The following is an 18,010-nucleotide window of genomic DNA, read 5'->3' on the forward strand; positions in this document are numbered from 1 at the left end:
CTGTACATTGCAAAACTCAGACCTATTGTATCTCACTCTGAGTTAGAAATGATTATCCATGCCTTCGTCTCATCACAGCTGGATTATTGTAATTCTCTCTTTACTTGCCTCAGCAAAGCATCAGTGGACCGCCTTCAGCTGGTCCAAAATGTTGCCGCCAGGCTGTTCACCAGGTCCTGTAGAACTGCTCATATTACTCTTGTCCTGGCCTCCTTGCACTGGGTTTCAGTTAATTTTAGTACCCACTTCAAGGTTCTTGTAATTACGTATAGAGCCCTACATGGTCAGGCACCTGTATATCTGTCTGAGCTGCTCCATACACATGCTCCTAGCAGGACACTGAGGTCTGCGGACCAAGCTCTGTTGGTTGTCCCTCGCACCAGGCTTAAGACCAGAGGTGACAGAGCCTTTGAGTCTGTGGCAACTAGATTGTGGAATGCTCTTCCTCAGGACTTGAGAGCTGCAGCCTCTGTGGACATATTTAAGAAGCAATAAAAACGCTTCAGTTTAGACAGGAATTTGTTGCATTAATTTGACTGTGTGTTTATGACTGTTATCCTGTTTCCTCTGTTTATTTTGTCGATTCTTCGTATGCATTTTAACCTGTGTGAAGCACTTTGTGAGTCCTCTCTGTGAGTTTGAAGTGTTATATAAATAAAATTAACTTACTTACTTTTAAGTGTCTTTTCAAAGCTAACTTTTATGTTAAAACTTTTACATTTATGTCAGTAGTTTTATTTTTTAATCACATTGCTTTCTTCCATTTTGCTGTATTTTTGTTGGTGTTGTTGTTAGTGCTTCTGTTTTTGTGTTATTTTAATTGTTTTTATTTTATTATTGTTATTTTGTTTGTGAAGTAGCCTACTTTGTAACACTGTTTTGAAAAGTGCTATACAAATAAAATTGTAGGCTATTATTTATTATTATTATTATTATTATTATTATTATTATTAGGCCTATTGAGTGTTCATGTCCTTCCCTGCCATCATGGACACAGACATAGTCATCCATGATCGGATGGGATAAGTAGATACGGATGATACTAATAGGCTGCTAGACGACGGATAGTATAGTAAATTGTTTGGGAACCTTTAAATGTCGAACTGAGTACCTAGGACTGGAATGAGGAACTGATTAGCGCTGATAAGATACTGTAAGCGATTACATGAAGTCCAATGTACCTGTACACGTACTTGTTCAACATGGCTAATAAACTTTCTATTGTATTCTATTCTGTGGTGTTTTATTCTGTTCTATGTAGACGCCTGTAAATGTGGACCTTCTGCAGCTGAGTCTCGTACACCACCTGCGGACTACTACTGGTATGACAAGTGGAGCGTGGATTGAAACGCAACCAGCAGGTGGCGATAGAAGATCATATTTACAGTAAACGCCCACGTGTTTTCTCACGTGTCATGCATATCTATTATGCCTTAGCCTACAGTCAGTGGTTGTATCTGGATTCCTCAATCAAATCGATATATAATTTCTTTATCGATTGATAGGTGTTGAATCGAGTCTACTGAAACTCTATATCAACACAGTCTGTCGTATCAAAGTGCATTAATCCAATTGGCCGAACAGCCACCTGTCTACGCCCACTGTCAAACTATCGTCCACTGTCAAACTATGGCCCAATGAGAAGTGCTAAAGGGCGGGTAGGGCGGACTGCACAGCCCCTCTGCGTTTGGTAAACACGGTTGACCTCATGGTAAATAGACTCGCTACTAGCAGAGAGCGACACAGCATTGAAAGGACATCCACTTCTTTGCAACTACAGGAGGTAAATACAAACTTTTCGATATAGCTAGCTATGCTACGATGCATACTGAGTATTGTCTCGTCCTCTCTTGAGTTAGCTATCTGAACGTGAAGGTGAACGGCCCTTGCGCGGAAATGTGTACGAAAAGCTTGCTAGCTAGCAGGCTCTAACGTTAGCATGCGAGCTAATTCAATGCAGTGTGTGACTTTGCTAATTTGCTTATTAGCCACTGTACGTTTATCGACGACCAAACACACCTCTTGTCTTCATGCCTGATAATCTTGCGGGCTGCTCCTGGGTCTCTCGAGTTAACAGGACAATCATAAACAGTTGCCGTTTATCTACTTGACGTTTGACAACAAGTATAACGTTGTCGTCATATCACATGCATGCAACAAACTTTGTGAGTGTTGGTAAATAGCGGACTTGAAGTCAACATTCAGAGGTCATTTCCTTTGAGGGCAGCAGCTTTAGAGCAGTGAATGAATGACTAAAGTGTTTTATCGCTGCAATGTTAAACGCAATCTTATCGAAGCTTTCTTCCTCAACACCAAGATTATTCGATCTAAACACGGGAGGTTATTTGGTCGCTTTATTCTCTTGCTAGGCTGCAATTGACATACTGTACATTGTTGCAGCCAAGGACAAAGCTGACAAAGTCACCGAGGGCAGGGGGAGAGAGGGGAGGAGAGAGAGGGGGCTAGACCAAGATTCTTGTGGCCCGTAAACAACATTTACCAGCAGCGACAGCTGCGCCACACGCCGACAGCCCTGGTTCTTGTCAGCAGAGGTATCAGTGTGTGTATATGTGGACAGGACTGCTAATTCGCCATAGGCAACACAGCCTTATGCACCATGAATGATAACGTAATAGGTAGCTAGACCGTTATACTGCAGTTGCACTGCTATTGTTCAGCTTCATACGTTAAAGGCCAAGGCCCTCATGAACGGTTCATTCAAAGCTAAGCACTGTCTGGCAGTGTTGAGTGACTAACACAGATATTGCAACAGATCAGACATCTTGGGAGAGTTGGTGGAACTAGCAGTTTACTAGCCATCTGTATAATTTAGCCCATGTGTTGTTTCCACTGTTGGTGGCTGGCCAGGCGGGTTCAGAGTGTGTCTGTAGGTTATTCTAGATGATATTCTGTTAGTTATTATTACCAGCTGTGGCTTTCATGAGTGTGACCAATAGGAATGGCAGTGACATGCTTGGTGGTTCATTTTTACCTGATGACTGGATGAGAGAAGTCTGTCATGTTGTTTTGACAGGAGTCTGGTGTAGAGACTAACTCAACAACGGAGAGAGAGAGGGTGAAGGAGAGAGAGGGAGGACAGGAGAGGTTGGTGAATTGGAAGGGCAAAAGAGAGAGGGAAAGAGGGGGTATGGGTGTGGGAGAGAGGTGTTAAGAGAGAGAGAGAATGGCATGAGGGTGTTGTGCAGTTGTTGGTGAGGTGGGGGTGAGGTCCAGGCCGAGGTGAGACCCGGGACTCATCTGAATTGCAAATTGGGCTTAAACAACTGGAGAGTTCAGTCAAAAACACTTGATGGTTTGGGGTAGTACAGTTGCTGAACCGTCCATGATATGCATGTCATACATTTCTACTGAATCATTTGGACAGTTCACCTTCCCAAACCTTGGTACAGCATCTCATATTGGTATCCAAAACACCCTCAGGGTTGCAGAGTTCAACTCGGCGCTTGAGTGAGTGCAGTTTTACAAAGAAATACAGGTGCTCTCAGACAGATTGCAAGACATCCCAGACATTCCAAAAAATATCCGGAAGAAGGATTAAGTTTAAAAAGTCTTTACTGTGGCACAACTGTTTAAAAATGCCATACTTCTTAGAAATAATGGCATTTTTGAGTGCCTGGAACTTTATCTTTGGTTCAGTGCACCCTCAGTGACCTTCATCGGAAGCCTTGGCTTAGACAGTACCCCTCTTGGGCCTGCAGACTAGATCATAACCTATGTATTATGGCTGCACAATATATCGTTTCAGCATTGTCATCGCGATGTGCACGTACGTGCAATAGTCACATCTCAGGACATGCAATTTTTCTTCTTTTTTTTAGCATGGGCAATCAACGCTTGAAATTAACGAGGTCCCGTTGTCCCAGGCACAATACACAATTAGGGTTGCAAAATTCCAGGAATATTCAAAGTTGGAAACTTTCCATGGGAATTAACTGGAATTTATGGGAATTAACGGGAATAAACTGGGAATTTTGGGGTTATTTATACCAACTGTATTTACCTTGTCATAAACACATACATATAAACATTTTGTTTTGTCATAAGCAGACATTCAGGCAAACCTATCAATTAAATCAGGTTGTTTTAACCAAGATCATGCTGCATGCTACATTAATTGCTAGTTTTCTCAGCCAGCTAGCTTGGTAGTACTAGCTTAGTTAAAGGTTAGATGAGCTTGGGAGACATGGTTTAAACTGTGCATCTAGGCAATACCACCCACACATCCCTCGGTGATGAACCTAGTTTGCTTCACTCTAGTTCATTCCTCACTATGTTGAAAAGACAATATGATGCCCCAATGCCTTAGGGCACTCACTCAAAAACGAACTATTGGCTATGTAGAATGGAAAAAAGACTTCATTTTGGGACAATGGTTGTCAGTCTGAGACAGTTGAAAGTAGAATTCGGGACGGTTGTGGGACACTGAGGAAAAACTTTAATTTCGAGCCCTGCGTGCAATGTTAGCCAAATTCACTCTAAACATGTTGTGCTATAACATTTTTGTTGCTTGATACAAAAGGAAAACTCGCACCATTCTCATTTTCCATGAATAATCTACAATCTCTGTCTGCTATAACTAATTGGACACTCGTTCTGCATGCACAGCGAATCACCAATCACAATCATTCTTTATTATTCATCATCTATCATTCATCTGGTGAAAATCCCTGTATTTTGTCATATCACATAGACAATATTGCAGAATGTTGTAATGACAAAATATTGCAATGTCAGTTTTTCCCCAATATTGTGCAGTCCTACAATTTGACCTATGATACAGAGAATAAATCTGAAGCCATGTAGCACAGTAACAGGAGGTCCTTTATGTAGTAGTTAACCCTACCCTAACCCTTACCACTAGGCCCTGCCCCCGGCCACACTATTGCAGGGAATTCCCTATGGAAGCTATTTGTTAATGGACAACATGACATAGACATGTATTCCACATGGACATCAATTTACCAGATGAAAACATTGAGAAGAGTTGAACTTTTGCCGAGCGGACTGAGACATATTCATTAGCCAACAGCTACAGTGTATCCATTAATTGATCAGGTTCATAGTTCATGACTGCTCTCCCTCAGAGTTGTATAATACCGGAAGTGGTCCAGCTGGTTTGGTAGAATATTAACTTGCTCTGAGATTGATTTTTTAGTGACAGGCCTAGTACTCACAATAGTACTGTAGCAGACAAGGCGCTCCTGGGTGGTTGAAAGGTTGATAACAACAACGACCAAACATACTGTAGCGGAAACAGCAAAAGGTTTGGGTCTGAAGGTCGATTGAGTGAGCAGCCGAGCACATCATCCTGTGATGGATGAAGAGTGATCTAAGGGTTAACTCTGACACTTCAGATTGTCCGGTGAAGAGATTTACATACTATGGTTACAGTGACAAATGGATGATTAAGGGGTTGTCATACGTTAAGTATAAAACTGAGTTTTACGGTCTGATCATTACTTTTCACTGACAACTTTGTTGTCATGCAAACGCCCCTCTGCAGAGGTTGATTAAAACTATTGTTCATCTGAGAATTAGGCTACTTGTCTCTTGTGAACTGTTTTTTCCACCACACTGGTCTCCATTGGCTGACCTTAAGAGCTACACCACAACTGTCACTGTGTCATCATCACCATCATCATCATCACCCATCTCCCTCCTCATCATGCACACAGAGACACACACACAGTTGGCCTATTCTGCTCATAATAATAATAATAATGATAATTTACATTACAAGTAATGTAAATTTAGTTAATTTTTCAGCAATTTTCTAATTTTAGTGTGAAGGCAGTAGGCCGTTTGGTGTGATGGCTCCGCCTGCTTGTTGTAACACAGCAGCTGTGTCTTCAGCCTGATGCTGGACACGGCAAAGGTTATCCTACACTTCGATGAACCGCGATCACTGTTTGTTTAATGTGATCTCACATAAGTATGTGGATCGAAAAGGAATGGGTAGTATTTCCATTGCAGGCTGTGATAGTCCTGGATACTCCCCCGCCACTGAGTGCCAATTCATCTTTTGACGCAAATGTAGTCTGTAGGGGCCGGTCATTTGAAAGGAACAGCAGTGCATCGTCCAGTTTCGATGTTCAGGGCATTGTTTGTATGGGTGCTAAACAGTTCATCTAACCCAATTGTTCTTCTCTCAAGTTTCTTTTGGAAAATATCGGAGGTGAGTTGTGGTTACTCCTTTTACCGTGCACATGTAGGCTAGTTCATGAAGTCATGCAGGTCGGTAAATATTTCCACACTGCCCGCCCTCCACTCACACAGCCCAGCAGTCCAGCTTCTTTGTGAATCAATCAACTTGTGTTAGGGCCTTGGAGAGACAAGCTCAGTGAATTCAGTTTTTCCATACCTGCCAAATCTACCCAGTAGTTGGAGTCGGTCCGGACCTGGTATCTGCCCGGAATATGCAGATGTCCTCCCACAGTTTGAACAGTCTGGCAAGGACTCTGCTGCTGGAGAGCCATCTCTCCTCCATAGCACTTCTAATGCGATTGATTTGTTTATTTTTCCATCTGTGCTCTTTTTTTGGAGGTTACTAATAATTTGATTGGCGTTTTGTGTTTTAACTTTATAATAATGATTTTTTTCATTTCATTTTCAGAACTTGATGGGAAAAAAATCTCATACATTTTGAAAATCATCCCACCACAACCATCCCAAATTATTGGGAGGCAGGGTCCAGACTAGCATTTTCCACTGGTAACTTTTTCCAGCTAGTGGTACCAGCACATGAATGCACACAAATTGTCACTGTGCCACAAAAGTCTACTTGTGCACCCAAATAACTTTTTTTCATACGAAAGCAATACAATATTTGTATAGATTTGCTTTGAAATAAAAAATACACTGCATAGTGATAGAATGAATGGAAAGTTGAATTGCCATATATAACCAGTACAGGTACATTGGAGTTTGTGTCATTGCTTGTCCAGTAACTTGTCAGCACTAATCAGTCCTAATCACATTCCAGTCCTAGGTAGCAGATGAGATAATTGTGCAATAGTTATTTTGAATTAGATGTGTAATGGTATGAAAATTTCACATCATGATTTTAGTAACCAAAATGATCACGGTTATCTTGGTATTGTTAAAATGTGCTGAAGATGTTCAAAAACTACTGATACACCACACCGAAATCATTTCACCAAGTTTTATATTGAAAACCACAAATAAAATGAGTAGCACTGTGCACTTTTGATTTGCATAAACATTAAAATAATGCATGTTGGAGACTTTTGATAAGTTTGGTTGGTGCTGGACAGTATTTATAGTGAGCTTTTAAAAGCACAGTACTTTGAGTAGGAGTGATAATTTTATTGCGATAAATTTAAACAGATTTTAATGTGGTTTATCATTATGCTGGTTATCGTTACATCCCTATTTTGAATAGGCTAAACATTTGGCTACAAGACAGCTGGACCACAACAGAGCACATTCCATAATAACTTGTACTGTAGGTTGGTTTATTGTTCAGGGCTCGACATTAATGTCGCCTACATTTGACACTGACCACCTGGGCCACTGGCTTTTCAAAGTTACTGGCCTGAACAGTTAAACCGTACGTATGTTACTAAATAAAATTTCCTTTCTATAACTTTTTCATGCACTCCATTACATTTTTAAGGACTTGCAATCTATACTGTCTTTTTTTGAAAGGCAAGTAGCCTAAACACAGTACAATAGCCATGCTTTGTACATTTTTACTAAGTAAGAAAGTACATTTTATTTATATATAGCACTTCTCACAGAGGACTCACAAAGTGCGAAAGGTTAAGATGCATAAAGAATCAACAAAATAAACATAATCAAATTGATTCAACAAATTCCTGTCTAAACAGAAGCTTCTTTAGCTGCCTCTTAAAAATGTCCACAGAGGCTGCAGCTCTCAAGTCCTGAGGAAGAGCATTCCACAATCTAGGTGCCACAGACTCAAAGGCTCTGTCACTCTGTCTTAAGCCTGGTATGAGGGACAACCAACAGAGCTTGGTCAGCAGACCCCAGTGTCCTGCTGTGCGTGGAGCAGGTGAGACAGATATACAGTTGCCTGACCATGTAGGGCTCTATACGTAATTACAAGAATCTTGAACTGGATCCTAAAATTAACTGGAAGCCAGTGCAAGGAGGTCAGGACAAGAGTAATGAGAAGTTCTACTGGACCTGGTCAGCAGCCTGACGGCGGCATTTTGAACCAGCTGAAGGCGGTCCAATGATGCTTTGCTGAGGCAAGTAAAAAGAGAATGACAATAATCAGTCATGATGAGACAAAGGCATGGACAATCGTTTGTAACAGAGTGTGATACAATGAGTCTGAGTTTTTCAATGTTTCTTCTCTATACAACCTCCCATACATGAAAATGAACTTTTTTACTGGAATTTCCCCAGAGAGACAGACATGAGACTGAACTCCTTCTAATTGCCAGCATTCAATGTATTCTAACCTACAATCAGCTTAAACCAAACTGTAATTCACTAAGACCTTTCATGGATGTGTGCATTAGCACCTGCCTTCACAGTTCTGTGGTGTGGGGGTGCATTGTATATGTTCAGCTGTGGCACAAATTGATATTTGTGGTGTTAATACCGCTAGTAGCCTAGTAGCCTATGGTAGAGGAAGGGCGAGGTTTAGCCACGTAGCCTAAACGTGCGTGCACGCCGCTGACTTTTGTTGGGTGCGACACACAGGTAGGAAAACCAGGCCAGGTCCAGCCTGGCTTACGTGTGAGGCTGACTTGTTTCTGTTCAGGACTGGTAGGACGGAAGCTAGTAATGCCACTGAAATAGCTGTGAATTGAAATTACATGAAATAATGTCTGATAAATAAAGATGTGTCTTGTCACCTGGACACATCAGTTCCAATGCTAATCCAGCACAATGAGAGCGGGATAGCCAGTTAGCTCATGGGCTCACAACAACTAGCAGCAGCTTCCATAACATTAATGGTAGCGGTCAGTGGCTAAAGCAGTTACACTGATGATAACATAGTCATCCCCACCGGGAACCTCGGTCTCCTGGGTGGGACTCCAATGCTCTCACCACTACTCTACTTGTGCAGTGGAGATCGGCAGGTGGGTTTTGGTGTCCTCCTTCCAGTCCTGTGGGTTGGGACAGGATCTGATCTATAAGGCAAGGGGTAACGGTTGGAGTGAAAGGATGAACATGTGGAGGTTTGGGGTATAGTCCCATAAAGTCATCCCCACCGGGTCTTTCAACCCCAGTCTCCAGGGTGGGAGTCCAATGCTCTCACCACTACTCTACTTGTGCAGTGGAGATCGGCGGATTGATTTTGGTGTCCTTCTTGATTTTGGTGTGCTGGGACTACTGCCTCTTGTGGTGCCAACAGAGAAATGCAGGCCAACATTGTCCGCAGTAACGGAGGGAGGGAGGGAGTGATAACCGGACGAACGCTATACTAAGTGCGCTGGCTTACAGCCATGCACAAAAAAGCATCAATACATTAAGCTCATTCCTCCATCACCACCTAAAGCTGTGCCAGTCAACAGTCAGTCTAATCACCGAAAATAAACCACATGTAGGCGTAGAGCGACGTGCATCACATGCCATACAAAAATTAATTACTATAGGATTTGAAGTGTCCTACTCCTATTGTAATGAGGACTGTCTGTCTATAATGCAGTAGCGTACCGTGGGGTCTTGTACAGGGTCTTCTCCAACATTGTTATTACTCCCAATGCCCCCCCAACCCCTCCCCCCCCCCCCCCCCCCTCCGCCCGCACACTCCGTAAACACACGCAGATAGGGAGAGAAACTACGCACGTAGGGGTCAGTGGCATCTGGTGGGTCCTAGAACCGAGTAAGCCAGGACCAACGAAGCACGCACGATTTTTTGGGGGGTGTGCTTTCAAAACATGCCTTGATGGGTTTCATAGCACCAGAAGGGCGCTGAGCATTGGCATTTATATGTAAAAACATACAGGAAAACTATAGTAGCCTAGGCTACTGATGTTTTTTTTTAACACATCAACAAAGGCCAGTAATTTGAGAGCGAGCGAATAAGAGGGCAATATTTAGGCCGAAACAACCAATCTTTTAGGGACACACTAAATAAACTACAGAGCCATTATATGACAACAATGGCCAAGCACCATGAAGAGGAATGACAGGACGATAAAATACACCCCCATAGGGCACAGCACTCAATAGCCTACTCCCCTACTTCACTAATCAGTGTTTAGGCTACTAGGCATATTAGCCCACTGCTCCAGGTCTTGATTTGGTCTTTATTTGATTTGGTCTTGACTTCCATAAGCTAGAATAATTTTACCTGGCCTACAATGTTAAGTGAATAACAAGCTAGTAAGACCGGTGTAAACGGACCGTAACGTGGACTGTATTTTCATGAGGACTGTAGGGGGAAACGGAGCACTACCAAAATGCTAAACACGGATGAAAATGAAGCGATATGGCAGAATACAAGATGCATTTAAGTCAAAAACAGTCTGAAAGTCGATTTTCGTGCCTTCTTTCACTTTCACTGAAAGAAGGCGCAAAAATTCAAGTTTTACTTGGATTTGTATTGGTAAGCAAGGCTTACCCTGGCTTATAGGAGCAATCGCCACTGGTAGGGGTACTCTCACATAGCAGCAAATTCACACACACTGCCAAAATGATCAATCTGAAATGCATAAAGCTGCAAAGCAGGACTCACCATTTCATTAGGTTTTGCTAGCCGTTAGCCATCTCCGACTCCCCGGGCCTTGAGTTAGCTAGCTAACACTAGCTAGTGTGTTAGCTAGCACTAGCTAACATTAGGCTTCAATTCCTGAACTTAGCTTTAGCTTAGTGTGCAGCCAGGTTATGGGTTACTGTTTACTTCAGATATTACTCTACATTTCAACCAGACATCCCAGTGAAACCAGGTAGTCAAAATAACTTGCCTGATAAATGAAAATGGGCATCGCAAACGTTTCTGATGATGTCCTCAGTTCAGTTCATATGCTTAATGGCTTGTAGCCACAGGCAACTCCAGTTCTGAATGGGCCGGTTTCCTCTTGAAACGAATAGTTTGCCACTAGAGCGCCGATTTGTACACAGATGCAACAGCCAGACATCTAAAATATTAGTCTTTGCACTAAAATACGGCTCACTCTGAATTGCTGATGAAGGCTGTAAAAGCGTCTATTATGAAGAAATATGACCCACGCTCGTTTATTTATGGGCGGTGGCTCTACCACATAAATTCAATAACTGACACAGAACCACCAGGTAACCGCATTTTTACATAGCTTCTATGACATCCAGAGACAAAAAAAACTGTCCACACCACAAGTTTTGAACCCACAAGTTCTGTGGGTTTTGAACTCGCACTTTCAGCATGGCAGACGAGCTCCTTAACCACTAGGCCACCAGAGCTCTTGAAAATCAAAGGTGTCATTACTTTTGTTTTGATGTTCTGGGACCACTGCCTCTTGTGGTAGTAACATAGAACTGCAGGTCAACAACGCTAGGACAGAGGGACAACCCGACATTCACTATTCTTGGTGCGACGGCTTTGCCTCGCACAAAAAAAAGAATGGTACCAGTTCCTTCACTCATGTTCTTCCCTTTATCAGCATGGGAAGTTGCACAATGCATTTCATAATCCTCAGCTTGGCGTGTTTGTACTTGTGTTTTTTCCAGTTTAAATGTGAAATGAACCACATATTTCCTACTGCTACATGTTTGCTGTAGACATGCCTTCCAGACAGCAGTTATCAGTGTAGCGTGTGTGAGAGAAAGGTGTGGAGTGGTGGGGCATGTCTTCAGGTGTGGTCACAGGATCCCCCCGCCCCCAAAGTCAGGTCTGGGAGCAATGTGAAGTTACGCATCCTGGCATAGCTACATGATGTTTCCTTTCAAAAACAACTATCAGCATTTCATGACTATTTCCTTGTCTGGCACACAATCACCACATAGCTGAAGTGATTGTGGACAACCCTAGTGTAGTTCGGGCATTGCTTAACTCTTCCCCTGGTTTCTGCGCTCACATCTCCATGTTGGCCCTATAGAGTTGGCTCCCCCCCTGAGCAACAACCCATCCTATTGGTGGAGCTGTGTTGGGGCTTGCTCTTTGCCCACGCGGGCAAAGTATGTAGATGTAGATCTGATCTACACGGCACCAGCGGAATGCCTCTGTCTCAGTGTGATAAGTGCACTCACTTGAGTGTGTTCTTCCAAAGTGTTTTGAAGTGTGGATTACAAATAAGTGTGGATGACAAACGGACAAATCCAATTTAAACTGACATTTTTATCAACCATAAGATATTTGCATAAAATTCCATCACAATCATATAACATATATATGGCCTACACACTTTCTTGTTAAAATACAGTTAATATGCATGCATATGCTCCCTGAACCTGTACTTGGATCACTGCATCTCAATTCCACCTTGCAAAGTTTCCATATCACAAAAAAAATCTTTTCAGAAGTATACAGGACTTTACTGCAGTGTTCTAGCCTAGACCTAGCCTGATACAACCATCCCGTTCTCGCGAGCTCACATTCTGTTTCACTAACGCAGAACGGTCTGGCCTTTGCCTCCTCCAGAGCGATTATGCCAAAATCCAGACCATACCAATCAGGGACTGCATTTTAACTGCTGTCCCGCCCCACAGTGGAAAGCAGCCCCTGATTGGTTCGTGTCCCTGCCGCTCGCTAACATGGCGGTTCCCGAAGCAACGAGTGGTAGCGTTAACATTAGAAGAATAAACGCAGCTATAAGTGCAGTTATTGCAGAAATAGACTTAATCACAACACTTAAACAAGAACAAGAGTATGCACTAGTGGAGTTTCTCGGTGGAAAAGCGAAGGCGAAGTGTTCTAGAGTTGGTTTAATTTACCGCAAAGAGCAAACCCCAAACCACACCACAGTTCTGTGCCCACCCTGTCTCTGGAGGACTGGAGAGCCTCCACCCGCTCCTCTACACTGGGCTGTCTCCAACTCTGGCACGAACGCCTCTCTCTGTCTATCTCCGTCTCTCAATTCAATTCGAAGGGCTTTATTGGCATGGGGAACATACGTTTATATTGCCAAAGCGAACGTCACAAAAATGTTAAAATATGAATGAAAATACAAAATATGTGGAATGAGTGAATACGTAAGTGTAATATTTTCAAATGTATTTAAATGGTAACTTCAGTTTGTATGTACTGTGTAGTGTGTGTACAGTTATCAGTGCGGGGTGCAGGGATACAGATTGACAGTCTTTACAGCTGTGTTCCATTGGATGTCCTTTTCCTGTCACAACTGCTCACAAATCTTGCTCGCTCGCTCACTCGCTCGCTCACTCGCTCGCTCACTCGCTCACTCACTCACTCACTCACTCACTCACTCACTCACTCACTCACTCACTCACTCACTCACTCACTCACTCACTCACTCAATGACACTCACTCACTCACTCACTCACTCACTCACTCACTCACTCACACACACACACACTCACACATTCACACACTCACACACTCACTCCCAGTAGGACAGACTGTTGAAAGGCTGTATTTAATAACCTAGGTTATTCATTAGGCTGCTTTTATTGAACCTGGTATGGCATTGAGATAATGTTGTGGTGTTCTAATCTAGCTCATGCAGCCATTGAGGAAGGCAGAAGGTGAAATGTCTGGCTGCATTTAAGCAACCATGTTGAAGTTTTGAATAAAAAGAGATGAACACTCATCCAGAGTGCGGGTCGTATTGGACTGTACTGAACTGACTGGAGTCTCCTTGCTATGGAGTGACCCAGCACCGGATTAAACTAAAGAAAACAGGGGTGAGCACATTAGTTCTTAACACCTCTACTATAGCTGCCATCCAGAGCCCACATAAGGCTACATAACATTATGAGGAAGTCCAGCCAGAGAATAGCCTAGCAGGCCTGCCTCCGGTCAGGTACTCCTCACTGGTGTCTGGCAGGCTGCTCTGCTGCATGGAGGCCCTTAGTGAGCCAGGGAGAATCGCATGCATACTAACAAGACTCTCATGCACTCACCTCACACACACACATGCTCACATACACACACAGCAGGGTCCAAAATTAACTCTATTCACTAGCCAATGGCTAGCCTATCTTTGTGCCTGGCTGTAAGCCAGCGCTCCATAGATGGCGTTTGTCGGGTTGTCACTCCCTCCCTCCGTTCTGTTGTTGACCTGCATTTCTATGTTGCCACCACAAGAGGCAGTAGTCCCAGCACACACAAACACTATGACATCCCACACTTCCAAGTTCCTCGATAGTGTAGTGAATAAAGCGTCTGACTCCCATGCGGGAGATCAGGCGTTCAAGACCCCAGTGGGGAAGCTTTTGGGAAACGATACCCACACTCTGCTAGCCCGTGGGTTTATTTCTAAGTTTACTTTTGGCCTTTCCATCCCTCTCCCTCCCTCCTTTCACTCTCCTTTCCCCTTTTTTGGAAGTACGGAAGAGATTCCATAGGAACAATAACACTATGACATCCCACACTTCCAAGTTCCTCAGTAGTGTAGTGGATAAAGCGTCCGACTCCCATGTGGGAGATCAAGGGTTCAAGACCCCAATTAAGGACGAATCTGTTTGATTCCTAACTTAGGCCACAACATTTCTTCCTCTCCTCTCTGCCCCCTTTTTTCAGACAGACGGGAGAGATCCCATGGGAACAAAACTTTTTTTTTTAAATTATTTTTAAGGAAATGTACAGTCTGTTTTATAGATGAATTAACTGAATCAAACTGATTGCATAAATTGGGTGACCAATTAAGTGACCAATTACCCATTGATATACTACACTTGCTTGCTTACTGTTATGTTTTTCTATACATGCAACTCTGTTTTGTTTTCTCCTCCTCCTGTTCTCGGTCCCACTCCCAGATTCCTGAGTGGATCCAGTTCTAATTAATATAATTCAAAGCATTTTAATAAATATGAACATTGTGATTTTGCATTTGTGTTTGTCACTGGATGTTATAGAAGTTATGTAAAAATGTGGTTACCTGGTGGTGCTGTCAGTTATTGACAGGTAAATGTTTAGTAATTGGGGGACTATGAAAGGAAGGGTTACCCAAAAAAATGTACAGAGTAAGTTAATTTAGCAATAGAAATCCATAAGCCCAGGGCCAATGGGCCTAGGATATAGACAATAAACTACTGGTGGAATGGTGGTGGAGCAATTCGGATTACTAGCGGGCCGCTGTCCCTGACGCTAATAATCCGCCAGAGGTCCACTTGCCATTCGATGTGCAAATAGCCAGTAACCCGCCAGCGGATTCCGCCGTTGGTCCGCCAACTCGTCCATCGGGGATCCGCTGTAGGTCCGCTAGCCTTGTGTTATCTGGGTTTATCCCTTACCTTTGTCCAGAAACACAAGTTAACCAATTTGCAGCAAAATAGCTAAAGGAATCATCAGTGTAACTGCTTTAGCCACTGACTGCTACCATTAATGTTATGGAAGCTGCTGATAGTTGTTGTGAGCTCATGAGCTAACTGGCTATCCCACTCTTATTGTGCTGGATTAGCATTGGAAGCATTGGAACTGATGTGTCCAGGCGACAAGACCTATCTTAATTTATCAGACATTATTTCATGTCATTTCAATTCACAGCTATTTCAGTGGCATGACTAGCTTCCGTCCTACCAGTCCTGAACAGAAACAAGCCAGCCTGGACCTGTTTTTTATTGTTATTTTTTTTCGGCCCCTGAGTGAACCTCTGGAACCCTCTGGAAAATGTAGGGGTAGGATCTATGTCCATCCCCTCCTTTGCTCTCTGTAAAGCGCACTATGTTGCCTCTGTGTATGAAATGTGCTTTACAAATAAAGTTAGATTTGATTTTGATTTGGTAAAAAAAATAAAAAAATTCCATTTACCAGCCAAATTCGCTGGTAAGCCAAAAAGATAATTTTGGACCCTCCACAGTGCACACACACATACACACACACACAGGTCTGAAAATTAACACCCACCAATGGCGGGTAAAATTTCCATTTGGTGACTAAATTTCAGAGACTATCCGCCACGCTGGCGGGTAAATGTTTGTACCAATAGAGTCATGTAAAAAATTATGCGTGCGATGTCGCCACATCCATGCCATAGGCGTTCTGTTTGTTGTGTGTTGCACTTAAATAGCTCCCCCGCTGCACCAAATAAAGTTTTCAGTCACACGACTAGGAGAGACTGGTGACGCGAGGCTACTCATGCACAGAAAATCGTTCCCATTTATCTCAGAGGACGCTACTACAGTCAACACCTACAGTAGATGTGTACTATCCTGTCTCTGGGCTTCCATAGCATACCAAGCCACTGTTTATCAGAAGGGATGTCTTTGATCGCTTGTCATGTAGCTTATAAACTCTGAAGACGGTACTGGTTCCTCCTTGATTGACTTCACTGGTCATCCAGCCATAAGCGTAGTTTTAGGTATGGACGCTATGGACATGTCCATACCAAAGCCACGGAAACACGAATTGTCCCTACCAAAAATAATACAGAGTGAAAACTGTAGTTTTTAATTACCATTCACAACTTGTGAAAGCAAAACGTTTGGGAATTAAGGCCTGGTTGACAGCTGCAAGCTATCCAATCAACAACGTACAGTAGCCTACTTTTCCCCCCTCCCTCCCTCCCTCTGTGACCCAGCGAGTGCCTCGCGAGCTCAGCGCGCAGCTCACAGCACATCGAGCATCGACTGTCGGCAACAGCGGGAATTTTGATTAGGCAGCAAGTAAGATTGAAGTTATTGAACAATAGGGAATACAATATGTTGACTGACAATTATTTTTCTGTACAGAGTTGTATCAATGATAATAGTTTAGTTTGCGTCCTACTAAATGCCTATGTAAACTGTAATGTTAGTGCTAGCTGGTGATGCAGCTAGCCAGAGCTGTACCTATTAGCTATAACGTTAGGTCTCGTAAACGTTTGCTGAGGCAGAGATAAGGTGCTGTAATGTTGTCATAACAGTTGTCTTTAGCTAGTAATAAATCAGTTTTGGTATAACCGTTGCAAACTCCTAGGTTTGAGCAATGACTAGCTAGGTTCACTCGCCCACTGAATTGCATAGCAGGCTAAACAAACGAGACGAGACATCTGGTTTGTTTATGCAATTCAGTTCAAGTAGTCCAGCGTAATTATGTTCATATTTCATATGCTACACAGAATAGGCTGTAGGCTACACGGAAAAGAGTGTTTCAGACAAAAATGGACATTAGAATGTTTTTGGTCAAAGCAGCAGAAAGGCAGGACCTGTAGAGGCAGGCAGGAGATGTAGGTTTTGTGGATAAACCTTGTCATTCGTTGTCACATTGCCCAATCAGTGGCGACGGAAATTAATCTGATTCGGCCACCATCCAGATTCAATCCAGACTACTACGTGAAACAACAACAACCCATTGTGTCCCTATCAAAGCTCAAATCAAACCTACGCCCCTGCATCCAGCTCAGGTTTAACTTTACATGATGACAGGCTGTGAATATGTTACAGTATATGTATTTTGAAAACACATAAAGACCATGAGGTTAAGGCTTGGATCATTTATATCTCATATTTGTGTAGGGTTAGGTAGTTATGGATAATTCTACACCGTGGAAGTGAATGGAAATGATTAATTGAATTTCTATGAATTGCAATGTTTCTAGGCATCGAATTAAACTAATTTATTTGAAAATTTACTTTGGCCTCTTCCTTAAGCATGTATTCAACATAATACTATTATCTGAATGAAAAGTACTGAAACAGATGTATAATGTGACAAAAAAAGGCAATTTATTATTTTGGCCGGTAAAAAATATACTTGGCCGGTGGATTTTTTCATCTACCAGTCCCCTTGGCAGGTGAGCCAAAAAGTTAATTTTCAGCCCTGCACACACACACTCCCACTCCTGTCCTGTGTGATCACCACTTTCCTCCTTTGTTGTATTCTCCATGCAGACGTGAGATCCTGTCTGGGGCCGAGAGCTGCTGAATGGAGGGTTATTTTAGCGGCTTAAATAATACTTCACGCTAAGTA

The 18,010-nt window shown here is 42.8% G+C and overlaps 1 protein-coding gene across 2 annotated transcripts in view; it reads left to right on the forward strand.

Moving 5' to 3' along the window:
- Positions 1–1,742: 1,742 nt before the first annotated feature.
- Positions 1,743–18,010, forward strand: part of coq8aa (coenzyme Q8A-a) — a 48,459-nt gene continuing 32,191 nt past the window's right edge. For both annotated transcript variants that reach the window (XM_084453729.1, XM_084453731.1), the window contains exon 1: positions 1,743–1,783. The gene's annotated coding sequence lies outside the window, so the exon portion shown is untranslated. The remainder of the gene's footprint in view (positions 1,784–18,010) is intronic.

Source organism: Borostomias antarcticus, assembly GCF_949987555.1.
Source record: "Borostomias antarcticus genome assembly, chromosome: 19".
NCBI classification, from domain to species: Eukaryota; Metazoa; Chordata; class Actinopteri; order Stomiiformes; family Stomiidae; genus Borostomias; species Borostomias antarcticus.